Here is a 7,160-nt window from a genome sequence, read left to right as displayed (position 1 = left end):
TGCTGCGCACAGATTACAAAAGAAGTTTCAAAAGGGCAACGTTGTGACAGTCATACAACAATTCAGCAAGGAGGTCGATTGGGAAAAATCGGGTTGAAAATGTATGTCAAAACAGATTTTTTTGAATGCCAACAAGACGGTATTTTAGAGCAGTTTTTCTTTAAACATCCGAGGGGATTAGCAATATTGGACTGGGTGTGTTACAATGAACCGGAGGCGAGTAGTGTTCTTAAGCTAAGAGAACCGTTAGAAGACAGTTATCCTATTATGTTTGAGTTCAACTTGATGTTTCAGAGGGAGAAGGAAAAGTCTAATGCAACAGTATTTCATTGGAATAAAGGAAATTACATTGCGATGACAGAGAAGTTAGCAAAACTAAGTTGGAAGTAGTCGTTGGCTGCGTCGATAGCACGGGCACAATGCCAGAAATTGTTTGGAAAAATGAGGAAGCTGCGCTATATATATATCTTGCAAAAATGAAGAAATAGTCAAACTGGTACAACTGTGGCTGAGAACAGAGTGAAAGCTAATGCAAATGCAAAAGAGAGGCATTGCAACAGACCAGAAAGTAGTAGGAAAGCAGAACATTTAATAACTATTAAAACCCTAAAGAGAACAGCTAAAAGTATCATTAGGAGGGAATACGATGGAATATGAAAGGGAAGGTAGCAAACAATATCATAGCGTAAAATAAAAGATGTTTTTATTCAGAGATGAGAGCCGATATCGGACTGGTAGAAAATGAGGCCATAAAGTGATAACCGGGAACAAGGAGGTGTCAGATAAAGTAAAATAGTATTTGGCATCAGTGCTCACTGTGCAAGCCACGAGCAGTGTGACACACGATGAAATGCATGAGAAAAAAACATGTGAGTGCAGTTACTATAAAAAGGAGAAACGTGCTCATAATCTGTAAGACTGAAAGGTGCATAAGTCACCAGGATCAGATCAATTGCAGCCTCGGGTTCTGAAATAGATAGCGGTAGATAAAGTGGAGAGATTAGTAATGATCTTTCGAAAATCATTGGAGTCTGACATAGTGACAGCGGACTGGAAACTGGAAATGTCACTCCACTATTTAAGAAATGAAAGAGGGCAGTAGAAAGAAATTTATAGACCACCTAACCTCATGGGTTTGGAATAATTTGGATTCAGTTGTTAAGCATATGGTTATTGGGTATCTGGTCACAAAAGGAAACAACGGCTAAAGAAAGCATTACTTCCGTAAGGGCAAATATTGGCTGACAAACCTTTAGCCATACCTTGAGGAGATGATGCATAGGAGATTTAATGACGACGCAGTGTTAACATTATGTTTGGTCTATCAGAAGGCAATTGACAAGGTGCTGCATATGAGGCTGCATTCAAAGTTAAAAGTTCACGGCATTATGGTAAAATTTTCAGCATGCTGGAATGCATTCGCTGACTTGTAGGAGGCAGCTCGTGGGAAGTAAGTAAATGATACATTTCTGGTTGGTTGCCGGTAATTAGTGGTTATCCATATAGGACCACCTCTGTGCATGCTGTATATCAATGGTTTAGATGATGGAGCAGTTGTGTTGTGGAAGCAAGTAAGCTGCAGAAGGATGTAGCCAGATAAAGAGAAAGAGCATCAGTGTGGAGAATTTGATATAATGTTGCCATGTACTTTGGTGGTAGAAATAGTTGTCAAGACTATTTTCTAAATGGGGAGAAAATCCGAAAATCTGATATTCAAAGTGAATTTGTTGTCCTTGTACACAATACGCTAACAGTTAAGTTGGAGATAGAGAAGGTAGTGAGGATGGCAAATAAACTATTAATATTATTTTCAAGAGTTGAACATGAGAAGAGTTAGGATCTGATTCTGAGACTTTATAAGCACAGGTGAAACATGACGTTAAATATTGTGAACAGTTCTGGTCTCCAGATCTACGAATAGATGTGGTCACATTCTTGAAGGTTCAGAAGGAGGTTCACAAGGATGATTCTGGGAAAGAAAGGGTTACCATTAGTGGAACGTTTGGTAGTTCTGGGTCTGCACTCGCTGTAATGTAGAATGATGAGGGAGATTACATTGTAATCTTTCTAATGTTCCAGCTGAAGTAAATGCATTTCCTGTGGTGGAGGAGACCAGAAAGCAGGGCGCAGCCTCAAGATGGAGGGTCATCTATTTTAAAAAGATATGTGGAAAAATTTATTTTTCCCGGTATGGCGAATCTGTGGAATTTATTTCTGCAGGCAGCTGGGGGATGGGTGGAGGTTGGGGTGAGCAAGTCAATGGGTATATTTAAGGCACAGCGTTATAGATTATTGTATGGTCACGGCATTATAAATTACGGGAAGAAAGCCGGGGTGTAGGCCTGATGACAGGGAAAAAATGACTTGAATGAATAACGTCGATGTGCCAGATGGCCTAATTCTGTTACTTTGTCTTCTGTTCCCGTAGTGTTATAGCCAGAAATTACCGAGTGGCACTTGCTGGAAGAAGACATTAAATGTTTGCTAACTGGAGCAGAGTCAATAAATAAGTGTAACCTTGAGGCACATGAACTACAGCCTATGACAATAGAATGCAATATTCAAATTGATTGGGTTCGCAGATAACAGAAGGCACTTCTTTAATCCTATCAGAATCAGAATCGGGTATATTATCACAAGCATGTACAGATAAATTTGTTAACACTGCAGCGGCAGTTAAATACAAACCATAATATAGAAGAAAAAAGATAAATAAATAATTCAATTACAGTATACTAAATTTGGATATATTTAATAACCCTTCAAAATTAATATATATTAAAAAGTGAGGTACTTTTCACTGGTTCAACTTCCATTTAAGAATCGGAGGGCAAAGTGAATGTAGCTTTTCCTGTATCTTTGAGTGCCTTTGTGTGGGGAAATGCAGTTCAGGATAAAAGTCGGCGTTGCGATTGTAACAGCGTCATGCAGCGCCGGAGTGCACTTTCAACCAATTCTGAGAGTCATAGATAGGGTGGATAATCATGATCTGTTTCCCAGGGTACCAGTAGCAAACACCAGAGGGCACATGAACAAAATTAAGGGAGCGATGTTTAGGGGAGACATTAGGGGTAAGTTTGTTTATACAGAGGGTTGTGAGTGCCTGGAATGACTTGCCATGGATGTTGGTGGAGGCTAAAACATTTGGGGTATTTAAGAGCCTCTTGGGCAGGCACATGGATGAAAGAAAAATGGAGCGTTATGGGGTAACGTGGGCTTAGTATTTTTAAATGATTATATGGGTCGGCACAACATGGAAGGCTGAAGAGCCTATACTGTGCTGTAATGTTCTATGGTTCTATGGTTCAATCGAGGAGGCTGTTGACAGCGATTCGAGTACTGTGCTCAGATTTGCCGATTCAACTGTGTAATGCCCAGAGCTATACAGCAAGCAGTTCATTCAAGCTGCATCCGACGACAGATCAGAGATGGAAGTTACAAAAAGGTCCGAATATGTCGAAATTTTGTGTGATGTGGGGGGCGGCGGTCATGCTTTGAATTTCCTGAATGGTGTTTTGGCAACGGTTTAACCCTAGGAACGAGACATTTTCTGCAATGGTTCAAAGTGTGAACAGTTTATCATTTTAATTGTGTAAAATGTAGCCAGTTGTGAATTCACTTGAAACAGGGTGTAGCTGAGATAGAGCAAAGGTTATTTCAAAAGGATGTCCCCTTAATAGTATGCGCAATATCTTAAGGTGTTGCCCCCCCACCCCCAAATACTCCCTTTCCCTTTGATCTCTTGCAAATCGGTACATCTTTTGTCATGTTCGGAATATATTTTCTCCTACAAGTATTGCAGTTACTTGCAGAAGGTGCTGAAGGAAGATCAATACCACCGTGTAGTTTTGTGTTGTGTCTTTTCAGTGTTTTTGGTTTATGCGTCTTGATTTGTTTTCCATGGCATGTCGTTTGAGAGAATCCTTATTTCACACTGGCCATGTGCAAGCTCGTCTGAGATGCAAATATATACTCCACACCTCTATTCCTGATAGAGGGAAAATCGGCACTCAGTGGAATTACTAATTAGTGGCAAATTAAATTGAGAAATTCAAATAAAAAATTTTGCGAAGATTGGGATATTCCTGGAACGATTCTAAAAACGAATTTAAGAACAAGAATAATTTCATTAAGAGAAACTCAAAGTTGTTGTTCAGGATTTTTGCATAATAATTTTGAGTTTCAGATTCTTTGGAAAACATTTTGAAACAAGCTGCCTTATGTCATGTAAATTAAAAATAGAAGTTCAATTTAAGTATTGGATTGGCCTAAGGTGCATTTAAGCATTCATTTCCCTATCATCTTAAAGCAGACACTTATCGAGCTACTGCTGGATGCTCGAATTCAATAGTTCTGTTCAGTCATCCCTGGTACTGTAGAGTTGGCATGTAGTTGGAAAGTGTATTAATATTTCTACCTTCCTTGCAGATAATCTACGGTTCAAAAGCAATTTTTCTTGTTGCAGAGACCCATTTGTTTCAGAAGAAATGGGGAGGGTATAAGGAGATCAGAAACCGAAACCCGAGCAAGATGCAAAGGGTTGTATATGTCTATCTATCTATCTATCTATCTATCTATCTATCTATCTATCTATCTATCTATCTATCTATCTATCTATCTATCTATCTATCTATCTATCTATCTATCTATCTATCTATCTATCTAATTATCTATTTAATTTGATTGTTTTATTTCCGTATTTATGTATGTATGTATGTATGCATGTATGTATGAATGTAATTAATTAATAATTTTATTCATTAATTATATTTCCAGTTCTTTTCTTATACGAAGCGGGTGGCAAGAAGAGATCTATGGGTCGCACTCGTGTGAACGTGAGTGGAGTCGTGATTCATTCAAGGTATTTCTATTGACGGCGTTGCAGCCAGTTATTTTCGAAAGAATGCTTGGCACATTAGTAACCCTACACAAGGTAACTTTGAACAGGAAGAAAATAGAGTGAAAACGTTCACACCGTGACTAAACACAGAAGGCAATAATTACAAGTTATGTTTTCAGTTCCTACATAATTATGCCTTTGTCTATTTTGCCTGTGTATAATATGAGTTTCATACAATGTGCAATTGTGCGAGAAGCATATTGTGTAGCAGCAGCAATAATATGATATACCAAGGACTGAAACAGTTCCTTTCAGAAATCAAAATGTCACAATTGAAAAGCGATTTTAGATTGGTCTTAGAGAAAAAACATTGCCTCAGCTAGAGATAGAAGTTTAAAGAAGCAAAACCTCATTATCCAACGCTGTAATAAAAATCTATTTGTTTTTGGAACTATCTTACCAAGTTACCACTGATCTTCGCTTGACTGCAGTCTGAACAGAAGTTGTGAACAATTCAATGGCGAAATTCCATCAATGGATGAAACACAAAAGAATAGAGAAAATACCCTGCCGTTAAGCATTTATTTCTGTTGGACTAATGGCCGTAGACACAATTGAAGGTTGCATGCACAACCAGGAATTTCTGAAGATCTGAGGTAACATAACATAAAAGGCATTAAGCTTATGTATGTTGATATGTGCGAATGAATAACGGTAATATTGAGAAAATAACGGAGTACTAAGATAAAAGTAAGTGGTGGCATTATTTCTTGTCGTGAATGTAGCGGTATTGTTGATGTGGACAAAAATCAGAAATAATATAATGCATCATCACGTACACCAGCTAACCTAATTCAAGTTGGGCTGGAGTGCGATGATTTTCCATATCTGTCTTACTTTGTGATGTGACAGATACCACAAACATTATAGCGTCAATTGTTGCTAGTCCTTTGTTACCTGTTGAAGTTCGCACCAACAAAGCCGTTTGATTTGTTTCTTATCATTAAAAAGGAATGATGCATTTTCCTAGAGGATTTTCTCTCTCTCTCTCCCTCTCTCTCTCTCTCTCTCTCTCTCTCTCTCTCTCTCTCTCTCTCATTTATCTATCTGTTAATTAATCTATACTGCTGTGCTTTCTTAGATACGTAATTATTGCTCTCTCAACTGTATTTTATCTTACAGCAGAATGTGATAGTTATGCATAGTTATTAGGCTATTATTTAACAATGGGATGAGTTATCCAAGAAAATAAAATTTCATATGGGTTAAGCTAATAATGATGTGCAGCATCCATCGCATTTGGGAGTGAAGTTACGGTTTGGAACTGTGATTAAAACGTTAAAATACAGTACATCCTTGTATATGTATTGCTTAATATTGTTATTATGTTGCTCCTGTATCTAATGAATATCGAAAATGTTTTCTTCCCCTGTATGGTCGCATGCCACATGCCTTTCGAATTTTCTTTTTTTTTTTGTGTGATTGTGTTTGATTTCCTTCTGTGATTTTGTGCTTAGGTATTATTATTTACTATTAAATGGCTGCGAGACTCAGCTGGCAGCGGCCACTGCAGAGATGACTGTCTGTTATTTGTGAAATGGGGTGCCTTGCACAATCATAATAGGTTGAAAACGGACGTGGGAGCACGGAGGAACATCGGGAAATCTCCAGGAAGACCTTCTTCATTGCTGCTGCTGCTGTGAGGTCCGGGACTCTGCTGGGAAGAACAGGCCTCCAGTTCTCGGGGTGCCGTTACCGATGGCCGTTGGTGGGGCAGTCTTAATAGGCTCGGCAGAGGATGGTGCTCGGAGAAGCTGTGCCGGGAGGGGGGATGGCCGGAGGTTCGACGGACTGTCGATGGACTCGGAGTCCGCTCATTTCGCTTTTTTTTTTCTGCTGCGTCAGCGGGGCTGAGTCTGGCGGCGCCTTGGAAGTCCATAGAGGGGGTATTCCCTTCTGTCACCGGCGTGGGATGACGAGGCAGTCGGGACCCTGAGAACTTGTGGAAACTATGTGGTGGTTTCTTTTGATCTTGCAGTCTTATAACATCTTTTGACTATTTGTACTGTGCCCAAGATCTGTTATTTTCTTTTATCAATTATGCTATTCTTTGTACTGTTGAAACTATATGTTGTAACTATGTGGTTTTGTACAGGTTTTGTAGCTTTAGTTTTTGGTCCTGTTTGTCTGATGTATTTCGAGCTCCTTTCCGGGGAACACGATAAAAAGGTAGCGTGATATTAATACTCAGCAGCTTCTCCGGACTCTGGATTGGGGATTGCCAAATGTTATGTGGATTTTCCGGTGTAGTCTGTTTTGT

This window comes from Hypanus sabinus, chromosome 1 (genome assembly GCF_030144855.1).
Source record: "Hypanus sabinus isolate sHypSab1 chromosome 1, sHypSab1.hap1, whole genome shotgun sequence".
NCBI lineage: Eukaryota > Metazoa > Chordata > Chondrichthyes > Myliobatiformes > Dasyatidae > Hypanus > Hypanus sabinus.
The sequence above is the reverse complement of the archived record's forward strand: the minus strand, read 5'-3'. Positions refer to the sequence as shown.